The sequence below is a fragment of the Drosophila montana genome, unplaced genomic scaffold, assembly GCF_035044405.1.
Source record: "Drosophila montana isolate Dmon_TW-CO22-7 unplaced genomic scaffold, ASM3504440v1 contig_2081_1, whole genome shotgun sequence".
NCBI lineage: Eukaryota > Metazoa > Arthropoda > Insecta > Diptera > Drosophilidae > Drosophila > Drosophila montana.
In genome coordinates this window covers 2,354,134-2,367,801 of record NW_026996991.1, presented here as the reverse complement: position 1 = coordinate 2,367,801, position 13,668 = coordinate 2,354,134, and the positions used below count along the sequence as shown (strand labels likewise).

Here is a 13,668-nt window from a genome sequence, read left to right as displayed (position 1 = left end):
TCCACTTTTCCTAAAAGTGTGAATATCCCTCAAATGAATTTGAACAAAGATCTTTGAAAATAAGTTTGAGGCCGATCGGATGGTAAACAAAAAAGTTACATACAAACATATTTCGCGATTTTTCCACACTTGCGGGTGGAATTTCCCGAAACCCCGTCTTAACGTGCACCTACATCACATAAGGTTACTACAGTGAAAATTTCAGCTTCCTAGCTCTTACAGTTTGGGCTGTGCGTTGATCACCAATCAGTCAATCAGTCAGTCAGTCAGTCAGGACAAACAGTTTTATATATAGAGATACATATACATGTATATTCTTATATATATATATAATATATATATATACGTATAACCAATGACAACACACACATACGTAGGTGGCTGCCTGCTGGCCTGCCTGTCTCTCTATCTATCTTTCTTTCTCTATCATAGACAATACACACATACAAACACCATGCTTTGGCGCTAACCAATGACAACACAAACATACATGCATACATACATACAACTCAATATCTATTCGACAAGTGGCCTGTCTTAATTTCTGTCTGTCTATGTGCGTGCCTGTCTATGTGTCTATTCTACTAATATACTACTCATACTTATATTCAAAACGAACAGAAACAGAATACATTAAAGTATCTTTAGACATACAGCGAGGCAATGACAATTAATAATCTAATTAATCTACAATTGGTACGTCTGAATTTCTATCTGTTTGTTTGTTAAAATTCTACATACAAAATATATATAATTATCTGTCCCAATCTATTAATTTTCAAACAAGCCTTTCCGTCTGCTTGTTTAAGGTTTGTCTCAAAGATATTTATGAATTTACATATATGTATGTATAATAAATACCTACGTCTTATCCTTTTTATACCCTGAACCAATTGAAAATGGGTAAAGAGGGTATAATGTGTTTGTGCAAATGTATGTAACAGGTCGAAGGAAGCATCTCTGACCCCATAAAGTATATATATTCTTGATCAGCATCAATAGCCGAGTCGATCTAGCCATGTCCGTCTGTCTGTCCGTCCGTCTGCCGTCCATATGTATGAACGCAAGAATCTCAGAACCTATAAGAGCTAGAGTCTTGAAATTTTAGCTGTAGGTCCTCCAATTGCCCGCGCAGATCGAGTTTGTTTTTGATATTCGATAACTTGCCCCGTTTCCAAGTAATCGATAAAAATCGATATCGAAATCCTGTTTTTTGAGCAATTTCGGTAAATAATAAGAGCTAGAGTCACCAAACTTGACATGTAGCTTCTAGAACAGTATATATATATCAAGTATTTTTCATTTTCTTTTCTATCGCCACCTCCCTGCGACTACCACAAAGCCATAAATCAAGTTAATAGTCCAACTTGTATTGCCCATCAATTTAATCCACAATTTATATGCAATTGACTTTTTGAGAATACACAAATATTCTATGGCACAATAAGATGTACTGACGAAAATTTCATTAAGATCGGTTAAGAAACACAAAAGTAATGTAGCAGCAGCTAGCGCAAATTCCAAGAACTTCTGTATGCATGTACACACACACATTCATCTTTGAATTCTACCAATAGAATTGTAATTGCGATTGCTATGCTGCTTTTTTAATTGGTTTTCCTCTCAGTGAAACTCAATTAATGGTGTGGCTGTTGGATAGAGGCGGCGGCAAGTAGTGCTGTTTGTAGCGAGTTCGAACCCTATCGAGGAAACTATTTTTTTTTGCCTGGTGTGGCTGTTGAGTAGAGGCGGCATCAAGTAATGCGGTCAGTTGCGATTTCGAACCCTGCCAAGGAAACTTTTTTTTTTATGAATTTATTTTTCCTGCTACTAAAGCAAACGAGCGCGTAGCCCGAGCTGCATTTGGTATTGCATTCAGGGTATCCCCTAGTCGGGAGCTCCCGACTAGAACCCCTTACTTGTTTTGTCTATATTCAAGCCTGTTTTGTATTACGCTTTGTCCCAAAAATATTAATTTATTTTTTTTTTCAGTTTCATTTTTTATTTATAATCTATCTTGCGATAATATGTCAATCATATGGTATAAATATTTGCTTGAGGTTTATGTGTGTGTTGGCAATGGTATTGGCTCACGACTCTTTGGGTGGCCTTAAAGTCAGGTGAAGCGGGTGGTATCCTTTATGCTTTAGGCTTATTCGATTTACTTCTTCGGTGACGGATGGGATGTTGCGGTCCTTGTGGACTACATTGTTTTGCACATAATAGGGTGCCCTAACCAGCATGTGCAGTGTTTTGTTTAAAAATCTTTGCAGGAATGTTGGAAGTTGAGACCGTGCCCCACAGCTGAATCCCGTATGTCCAGAAGGCTTCAGAATGACCTTGTATAGAAGCACTTTATTTCTATAGCTTAGCTGCGATCTGTACCCAAGGAGCCATTTCATCTTCTTTTGGCTTTTATGTGGGTTGACCACGTAAATCTCCTGTCTAGGGTTAGGCTGAGATACTTTACTATGTTTTCTGTTGGCAGCATGTTGCCGTTTAGGTTAACAGAAGGGCAGGTGAACGATATGTGTGTGGACTTGGTTTTATTGACCACAATATTCCATCTTTGGAGTCATGGTTCGAGGCTTGACAGCTGAGCTTGCAGGATGACGGAGGTTTCAGCATGATCCTTTGACTACAAAGCAGGTCGTCTCTGTCGATAGCAGGAAGGTCCGCTGTGTACAGGGTGTATGATGTGTACAAGCATTGATTTGGCATATTTCGGATTCGGCCCATTCGCTTCTCACGTAGAACGTCCTCCTATAAAGATATGACCTTAGCGTCAAATAAAACAAGGCTGGAAGCAGGATTTTCAGCTTGTGCACCAAACGTTGACTGACACACTCAGTCAAAAGCCTGCTTTAAATCGAGGAAGGCCGCTTAACAGTATTTTGTAGAAAGCCGTGTGGAAGGCAAGGACACGTGGGGGAAGGAGCTTGATAGTGGTTGCATCGGCCGTATCGGCAAGTCCATTTAAAAGGTGCAAGGTGCATTTAAAAATAGCTGTGTGCCTGTTCCATCCAAAGCAGAACATATGTTGAAGGGTGTGAAAATTCTCTCCAGATGAAGTGCAAAAGTCTGTGCTCTCTCCTTGTTGGAACCACACCAGGAGCCAGATGCGTTGAGATGGTTGCAATCCTCTTAGTAGGTCTCTTTAGGTATCTGGTGGCTTTGCACAGGTTGTGTTCTAGTCCATTAGTCTCAGCTTTACGGAGATAGTCATTAATATACATGCATTACAAATACATATAAGTTGTATTCTTTTCGGTTTGTCTACTAAAGCTTCTTCCGAAAGAGATAAATATATAAATAAATATATATAAATGTATATAAATATTTATACACGCACATATATTAATATATATATATATATATATAAATATATATTTATATATGTACATACCAAACAGATAAAGTTGTCTTGTATATTATATTTGTGTCTGTCCAAGTCTTTTTGTCTGTCTGTCTAGGTTTGTACGCAAATATATAAATATAAATAAGAACATATATATATATACAGTTGAACTAATGCCAATATAAACACTAAGATGACTAACGCCATAAAATAAAATAAAGATTGATTTTTTTGAAAATTGACAACAAATACGAAATCAGTATCATTGCGCTCTCACAACTGAAAGAGCGAAAAAGCAAAAAATAGAATGTACTCTCAGCTTCGGCTCGATGAGGGCCGTGCAATCAATTATGTTTGTGTGTGTGTTTATATACACACATAACAGCGTATTTGAATGTGTTGTCACTGCTCTGGCTTTTGTTGTTAAAGAAATAAATTTTGTTAGTTTTCTAGCGCTGACCACACATATGAATGCATGTTGTGTACTGAGGTTAGCTAGGTAGAAAATTTGTATTTTTAAGTCGATGCAAAAATTTATAAAATTTCTTTGTGTGTTTGTATTGTCTTTGGTTGAACTCTGTAGACATATATTGATAAAATATTTATATACTATACAATAACCAAAACACAAAGCTTGATGACCTCGTTCTGACAATGGTATGAGAGAAAATATATAGAAAATTTCAATCCTCTATCTTTTTAGGTTCCGAGTTCGACGCGTTTATATAGACGGCTCAGCTCATCGCTCAACCTACTACTATCCGAACTGCTGCTTGGGTTGCAAACGTATTTATTATTTGTTGGACCATTTTAATGAGCCGCAAATGCGGCATCTTTATTTGTAATAAAATTTTCTTGTTACTTACTAGTAGCCGCAAATTAAGGGTTATCCCACACAACAAATGCAGCCAGGCTCTCTTAAAAGCAGAAGTAGTGGCAACCTGAACGGACTGAGCTGTTGTCTTCGTTTAAGCAGCGGCAACTACATCCACACCTATTAAGCAAAAATTTAGTTTTTCAACGCTGGTTCAAAACAACTATGGACGAACTCACCTGTGCATATTAAAATGCTACGCAAGAGGTCGCTCCAAATCCAGCTACTGCCTAAGTAGCAGCAACCATACCATTAAAACACAAAATCAAATTATTGTAGCCTATAACGTATTTGCACAAGCCTACGTACGCACCCAAGTGCTACTAATACAAATGTCTCTGGAACAGCAACAGCAGCCTTGGGGGGCAATGCCGCGGCGCTGTCAACGTTTCCTACAATGAACTATCCTGTCATGCCTGCTACAACAGCGTCTTGATATGAGGTATCAGCTGCTACAACTGCATTCTTTTCATTCCTATCACGAGTGTAAATTACAGCGGAGGCACATATACAGTACTAGCGAGTATTGCGCGGCCTTGCCCGTGGCTCATTGAAAATGAGCTGAAGCCGATCGGACGGTAAACAAAAAACTTTCATAAAACCGTTTTTCGCTAATTAATTGGGGGTGGAATTTTCCAAATCGCTGAAACACGGATTCATTAGGTTCTTATGTAGAGCTTTGAAAATAAGTTTCAAGAAGATTGGACATAACTTAAAACTTCACCAAAAAAACTTTGAATCTCACTTTCCACCGAGGAAGCTTAAATTTTCGAAAATTGTGAAACACGTCTCAAATGATTTTTCATATAAATCCTTTGAAATTAATTTTAGCGCGAAACGTCACCCACCAAATCTTTGACCTTCATTTCCACCAAGAAGGAATACATTCAGCTTCTCTCCGACAGTTGAATGAGAGAGAAGTGCGTAACAATCAAATCAAAATCAAAGTGATCTACGATTCAATATCGGCGTGTAATAAACTTTCTGACCCCAAGCGTCACTGTCTAAGTTTTGGGTAATGCTGTTACAGTATTGCCGGCAACAATAACTTGCAAAAAATAAAAATATAATAGAAAACAAACACAAATTAACCTGCCCAAGGGCAATAAAACGGAACGAAGGCGGCTGCAGCTGCATAGAAGCGAGCGCAAAACGTTCCTTATCAATTGTGCGTGTGCACCCTAGTGCGTGTGCGTGTGATTGTGCTTGCATTGTATACGTTTTTGCACCGCAGCTCTTATCTTTCAGCATAATTTTTAAACTTTTTGGGACCGTTGCGGTAAATCTTGCAAAGAAATACTTCTCATCATGGACACGTACAGCGACACCAAAGACTCAGAAATATACAATTTGTCCCCATCATTTATCTCCAAAATGAGAAAATTAGATTTATAGACGCCCAAGCGAGGCGACTAGACGAGCGGTATAAAACTGTGCTTTGCGAGAGCCAGATACCTGCTACCGCCTCGAGCTCGGTCTACATCGCGACCACAGCTAACGCCTTCGCAATTACCCCAGTCACATATGCGCCGCTGATATGCCCATCACAACTCTTGATGCCGATCAAGAATATATATACTTTATAAAGTCGGAGATGCTTCCTTCTGCCTGTTACATACATTTGCAAGGGCACCCGATCCGCTCTCCTCCTTATCTCTCTATGAGCGAGTCGGTTGCCCAATCATGGTTGTTTTATCGCGTTACCCCTCTCAGCGCAGTGGATCGCAGCCTGGGCGTTGCCACTCTCCAGCTAACCATCTGCTTCACCACACCTCCCCCCACCCCTCCCCGATACCCTGATAATATCGGACATAACCAACTAGGCAAACTATCGATGCTGTCAATAATGTAATAATAATGCAATATCAGCACGCAGATTATTGTAAACAAACGGACGACGTTTTTACAATTAATCTGCGTGCGCATTTTTCATATTAGTTCGTCTAGCCGGCTAATTAGAACGCCCAACATAGGCCACACCCCTTTCCTTAAGCTGAGCCACGCCCAACGTGAGGCACACCACGACCTTGGTCTATACTCTTATATCCTTGGCATATAACACGCCTAGGGGCTTCCTATAAATCTTCTAGCAAGTACGAGCTGTTGCCTACTCGATGCACTACTTTAGGAACTTCCTCGCAAATTTGGTGTTAAAAGTTTCCCAAAATCGTTCAGTACAAAGTTGCGTCGGTAGACTTCTTGGCCGGGTTCCGCCTGGAACAGTCGGGCTCGAGCGTTGTACTGCCGATGACTTCTTTCGTAAGCCTGGTGTAGCTGGCTTTGGACTCGCTATCTAATCAGGTGTATTTTGTCTGCTGGGTGCAAATGAGAAATCTCATGATCACCCAGAGACCCTAACCTACGAGCCAATTTGTAGCATGCCCCGTTTAGGAACATATGATGTCCGAAAACGGCAGAGAATGGAGTCACCCCTGTCGCTGTGTGTATGGACACTTCTATTTCTGGAATTTAGAGGTCCCACTCGCGGTGATCTTGCTCTAGATACGCTCGGAATGCCGACAACACGGTACGATTAGCACGCTCGCTTGCATTGCTTTGTGGCGCATTTAGTGCGCAAATGCGAGATGCCGAAAGCTGATATGAAATGTCGTCCGTTGTCAGAGTGAATGACCTCGGGTACTCCAAACTTATAGAAAACCTCGCTAACCAAAAAGTCCACTACGTTAAGAGCCGTAGCCTCTCGCATCACTTTTAAGAAAGTGAATTTTGAAAAATGGTCGACTACCACGAAGATCCAAGCGTGCCCTTTCTTCGAACGTGGGTACTTTCCCAGAAAGTCGATATACAGTTTTTGGAATGGTCACTCCAGTGTTTTAACATCTCACCTACATGAGCCTTCGCAATTAAGCCAGCTTTCAAAGAGCTTGGCACCCACAGCTTCCGCACGGTGCCTTCAAACTCGTCTTCTAGGTGAACGAGCCCCATCCGCTTAAAAAGCAAACCCCCTCAACCTTCAGGTCTGGTAGTTTGTCCTGATTCGTAATTACCTGTTCAAGCAACGCCTGATATTCCGCTGACTCGAACTCGGGGTCTCAAATTTAAGAAGACCTCCTGGAACCTTGCTCACTGTTTCGACACTGCTCATTTTCACTGCCTTTACGGTGCAACTGCAATGCAACCAACGAACTAGTCTCCCGCTAAGGTCCTTCTTGCATCCCTTCTATATACGGTCTGAACTTTTTTATGGCCAGTATCGCTAAGCACTCCTTTTCAGTGACGGAATAGTTTAGTTGGTGTTTGTTCAACTTGGCTGAAAAGAAGGCTGAGACTGAGACGCATCGCACTGTACGAAGAAGGGTTTAGAAAAATCCGCGTGCACGAGCACTGTGGCCGTGTTCAGGGCGGTCTTCAACTGTTCAACGGCTTGTCTTGCCTCCTCAATACAAACATTCCACTATCTTTTTTTAACATTTCGGTTAGTGGTGCGGCCATGGTCTCGCATAAAGCGCCGGTACCAACCTGCTGAACCAAAAAATGAGCAAACTTCTTTGCGCAACCGAGGCACGGGGATTCGTTTAATAGCTATAACTCGTTCGGGGTGCATGCGAAGCGTGCCTCCGCCAATAATGAATCCTAGATATTTTAATGCCTGAAGCAAAATTTGAATTTGTGCAGTCTGATTGAGAGGTTCGCTTCCCTTAAGCATTTTCCCACTTGTCGAAGATATCTTAAGTACGTTTGAAAATCTGAGGAAATAACTAGTAAATCGTCCAAATACACAACGAAGTTGGACCATAGCGCAGTGGGAATCACCTTGTGCATCACACGAACTAGACGTTGGGCTGCATTGTATAGACCAAATGACATGACTCGAAACTGGTATAGTGGCCTACCTGGTACGGTAAATGCGGTCTATACCGCAAGCCCTGTGGCTTGATTTTGTCGTCTAGTTCGACTTGCCCATAAGCGAACTTCAGATCCACACTGGAGATGTAGTAGGTCTGGTCTATCCTAGACAGGATGCTTTCTATACAGGGTACTGGATACGCTTCATTCACCGTCAAATTGTTGAGCTTGCGTGCATCGAGGCAAAAACGGGTTTTACCCAATCTTCGCACTACTGTTGTGCGGTTACTCTATAGGCTGTTGCACTCTTCTCTAACCCCCAAACTCAACATTTTGTCCACTTCATCATCCACTACTTTCTGCACCGCAAGCGATAACGGGTAGGGTCTATCTTTCAATGGTTGGGCCCCGTCCACTAAGTCGATAGTGTGCTTCTCTAAGTCAGTCGTTCCTAATTTGCTACGTTAAAAAGAGAAAAACTCTTGCCTTTCTTCCCTAGACAACTCCCTTGAATCTGGCTCACTTTCGAGTTATTCCTCTTCTTCCGCATAGTGCGTCATCGACACGGCCAAGAGCTCTTTGCCTTGGCATTCTGTGGAGATTAGCTTCTCGGGGCACAAAATGTCTGAGGCTAGGTTAAATGCTCGCCAGAAATCAATCCCAAAATAGGCTCGCTGTTTTAGGAAGGGGCAGATAAAAAAAGTTATTTACCTATTTTTTAGTTTACTTATAATCGATTTATCCTCTCCTCCAGCGGTTGTGACTACCGAAACGTAAGGTTGCACCGTAACCCCTAATTCTTCGACAAATTCTCGACTTCCTTTTCCCAGCAGACTGACTGATTTTGATCCCAGTGACCTCCACTTCGGCGAATACGCGTGGGTCTATGCTATCCTCTGCGTCAGCGTGCACGAGCCTTCACCACTCTAAGGTTGGCCAGCGTCATCCCATCTAGCTGTCGCTCACCAAAAATTCTATTTCGGGAGGACATGTATGCCCGAACACGTTCTTCATATGGTAAGCCCCTTAATGTCCGGCTTTCCGCACTTATAGCAGAATATCTTCCGCTCTTTGGACAGGCAGTCATGTGAGTACATCCATAGCATAGATATATTTTCCCAGACTCTCCTTCAAACATATATAATCTTCACCAGCTCGCGGTCTCTCAGCGGCTTCTGGACTCGCGCGGCAAACTGACGCATGTGGTGGACCTTCGCTGGTCTGTTGCTCTCGCTGTAGTAGCTCCTACATTACATCATGCTCCGTCTGATAGCCCCGGAACCTGTCTAAGAGAACGTGCCGTAGTTGCATCCAGCTATCGACCCTAGAATGCCGCACATGCATCCAATACCACTAGCGGGCACGGCCGGTCAGGAGCAGGTGAAACCCGCGCAGCCCCTCCTTCCACGGGCGTTGATATTGCCTCTACAGGAACTCCAGCCGATACACGAAATCCACGACAGAATTCATTGCGTCCTCGCCGTCAAACTTGACGTTCCACCGCTCGACCTTCAGGTACGCCGTTCCTCGTAAGTTGGCATATGCTTCCTCCGGCTGAAAGTCATCCGCTCTCTGGTCCTCTTATCGGAAGTAGCGATTAATCGAAATCAGCCAGTTCCTCGCCTGAGCATCAGCAACTTATATTGGGCTGGTGGCGCTCCTCGCGCGCCTTGTCTGTGTGGCTTCGGTGACACCGGTGGTGGAAATGCCTCGCGCTGGATACCTTCTCACTCTTTTGGGATGGCACCTGTTCGTGGTCCCGGCACGATGGGTCTCGACGGCATCGGCGCAATGTTAGGCTCTCCGGCGTGGCTCCCTGGCGGCCTAAGCACATCAATGATGCCCCTCATCATCTCCATGATGGACTCGCTCATGTCAGATGGCAAAGCATGCAAATATGTCTGGTGGGCTTGAGCCGCGTTTACTGCCAATGTGAGCACTGAGTCCTTCGTCGCTTTTGGGAACTCCAGGTTCCGTGGAGGTCTATTTTGTTGCGCCAATTCCTTCTCTAAGTCTACCAGATGACCCTCCGGAATCCGTCTCTCAGGAAATCCCCGGAAATTCATTGGCGTTCTCACCAGACCTCCTGCCGGAAGTGGCGGTGGCAGTCCGAAACCCAGTGAGACACCTGTTCCTCAGCCATACTGATCCCTTCAGAAAACTGTACCCCTCTCTTCTATAACGCTTACTAACCATAATACAAAAATGTTCACAAATAATTCCTATTAAATTAAATAAATAAATAAACATCCACCAACAAGTCTTACTAATATTCAATAACTAAATAAACATCGACCACAAAACCAACTCTCAAAAATAGTTTTTTTGTGTTTTTAATTCAATTTCACATACTTTGGGGGAGAGAAGACAAATCCTAACACAGTGGACCACATTTAAGCATTCGTCAAATGCTCAGTTCGTCAGTTTGACTGACGAACGACAATCAAGGAACGCTATCTTGAAGTGGGGCATGCTGTGTCACAGGTGCAGGGCAGGATCGAATCTATATCGTCCTGGGTCACCTGTCTCCAAAGTTCATATAACTACGGCCAGCACACACCAAACTTAAACACAGAGCGAGACAAAAAGAATAGTAAACATTAAACAAACTCTAACCAAAACCTACCCTAATATCACAGGTTATTTTGTCATGGCGGCTACCACCAGGCTATGTTGGACAGTCGCAAACGCTTCGCCGACTTACGAACGTGTCATACTGTCATCAATCGCGACAAGAAAACTCCCCATGTTAAGAGATACCATGGCAAGATCCGTCTCCGTCACTCTTCTGCGGCGCAGGCTCGATTCTACATCGTCCTGGGTCACCTGTCTCCGAAGTTATTGTAACTACGGTCAGCATACATCTAACATTAACACAAAATGAGACAATCAAAACTAATACTTAAATAAATAACATCTGACAAAACTACCCTAATATCACATTTTATCAAAAGATGCCTTTGTCATTGCGGCTACCACTAGGCTAAGAGGAACGGTCGCGAACGTTTCGCCAACATGCGAAAGTCAATTACCGCAATCAACCACGACAAGAAAAACTTCTTATGCTCAGGGATATTCTGATAATATCTGCCTCCGTCGTGCTTCTCGGATTCCACTACACGCTGCGAGATTATGTGTACTCATGCCACATAAGACATCAGCGGTGTGGACCCCAAAGCCAAGGGTTGCATTCTCTGTACCCGGCTGGCTCATCGATAAAAAATAAATCGATAAACATCAAACAGCTGGAACCACTAAGAAATGAACAACTGTAACTTCTGTGACAACAAGTAAATGTAAACAACAAAGGTGAGACACTCAATATAAATTAACTAAAATAACACTATTAATCCACTTTACTCTCCAGATCGGATCCCGCTTCCGTACCCGCCCTACCTGAGACGATCACCTAAACTCGTCTCCCTCATTTTGGCCACTAGATGGCCTTCATCAGCCCGTGTCGGCTGTCATGCCCCTCTCCACATCAGTTGAAACTTAGCCGGACATTTCTCTCTTCAGTAGGTGCGTATAATTGTTTGCGTTTCTAATAATTATTAACAATTTCAATGTCTCTTGTCTCCAATTTTTACAGGGCATCCCCGTTGTGCAATTTACGATTCCGGGCAAGCTGGCATTTGTCTTCAACCCGTCAACAGGTGCGTATTACACTTAGCATATTCTTATGATTATTGACAATTAAGTTTTAATTTCTAAAATTTCATTTATAGCAGAACAACAACAAAGAAACGACGATACCGAATGTTAGGGCCAATTGAGTGATTGGCTCCCCCCACACATTCATGCCGTATATTCGCATGTATTACCACGCTGAAAAAAATGGTATGTAATAAAAATTGTTATATATATGCTAAGGTCGAAGTAAGTAAATGAATTTTTCTTTTATATGTATACATATGTACGGATGGAGTCCATCCAAAACTAAAATTTTCCTTTTTAGGTTCCCCTGACACTGGTCGTAACCTTTGGGTCCTCCCTTTCGACGCAACCTAGGCAATATATGTATTCCTTTTTTTTTTAATTTAAATTTTAGATTACACAGGAGGCAAAAATAAAACGAATCTTAATGAGGTATATATTTCTTGATCTTATTTTAGACCAATTCTAATGGGACCCAGAGTTGGACTGCCCTTCGGGTTCCCTGGGCCGTGCCCTTAGCCTGGGGTGGGATAGCGCTCATGGAACGGATTCACGTGGATATAGCCGCCCTTCCTGATTTTGGTTGTCGCCGCCTCGTCCGCTGCAGCTCGCCTTTGGGGGTCTCCTCTCTTCCTGCTCTTGGATGGCTTGCGCGTTCCCTCGCCCCGGACAATGTCTTGACCGGCCCAGCGCCGTCGAAGTGAGCTAGGAGCTGCACTGTATTTGCTTTCGTCCTATATATATATATTGTTTATTGGAGCGCGCGGCACTCGGTTTTAAAGTTTTCTTGTTATTTACGGACGACGATTTTGTGCGGCCGACAATTAAAAGAAAATTAAATTTTTGCCCTGCCCGATCTATTTTCCAACTTATATATATATATTTTACTGCGCGGCCTTATTTAAATTTATTTATTATTTCGGCACAATTAAACAAAAAAAAAAGCCTGTCTTATCTCGTTCCGCATACTCCAGTCATACTTTATGTTCTTTTGAAAATTTGTTTAAAAGGTGCGCTTGCGCACAACACGCCTGCCGCTAACCGCTGACCAAATCGAACTCCCTGCTGTACACTTGGGCAGCAACACCATCGGTGCCGAATTTCGGCACACGCATACATGTTGCTGCCCATCTGCACAGCTGCACGCTAGGGGCAACGGCCCAGTTGTAGGCCAACGGCATTAGCAAGGGCACTCGATCCGCTCTCCTCCTAATCTCTCTATGAGCGAATCGGTTGCCCAATCATGTTTGTTCTATCGCGTTACCCCTCTTAGCGCAATGGATCGCAAGCCGGGCGTTGCGACCCTCCAGCTATTTGGGGGTTGCTGGGCGCTTGACTTCAGCCTCCCTATACCCCGACCTTGCAACGAAAAGATATCGACGGGGCCGATAATATCGGACCCAACCAACTAGGCAAACGAGTACTGGGCGGGTACTAGGCCGACCTACGTTTAACATCTTAAGTCTCTTGTTTTTGGGTTCAAGGTATAAACAACTGCCTGAAGCATACGAATATGCTAAATTTCACCATCGCCGAGAGCCTCTCCTATATAAAAAAATAATGCCAAGTTTAAGTTAAAATAGCAAGGGAAATAGTCAACCATACGATCGTGTAACTTATGCATATATGTATTTACGAGCTCCAAAACTTACCTTTTTTTATTTCATAATAATTCCTTACATCCGTGCAATTAGCATTATAGTAAATATTGATGTTAATTTTATGATAGCGGGAAAGGCATGCGAGCCCGTGTGTAAATTGTTGAACGTGTGGAAATTGTCGTTGACTAATAAATAAAATATTTGTTACCAACATGATGGTAGTGATACTAATATCGGTATCGCTAGATTGATATTTAATATATATTCATAAACAAAAGTGGATCGGAAATATAAGCAAATCTTATATTCAATTAAATTAATTGTACGGGAAATAGAAAAGCAATTTTTTTTATCAGGACACACATTTTGAT

General features: G+C 42.6%; 1 long non-coding RNA gene across 1 annotated transcript; it reads left to right on the top strand.

Annotated features, from left to right (window-relative positions):
- Positions 1-3,820: 3,820 nt before the first annotated feature.
- Positions 3,821-4,539, top strand: LOC135426802 (uncharacterized). Its single transcript, XR_010435961.1, has 3 exons — positions 3,821-3,857; positions 4,062-4,144; positions 4,228-4,539. It is a non-coding gene; the product is annotated as an uncharacterized LOC135426802 (long non-coding RNA).
- The last annotated feature ends 9,129 nt before the right edge of the window (positions 4,540-13,668 follow it).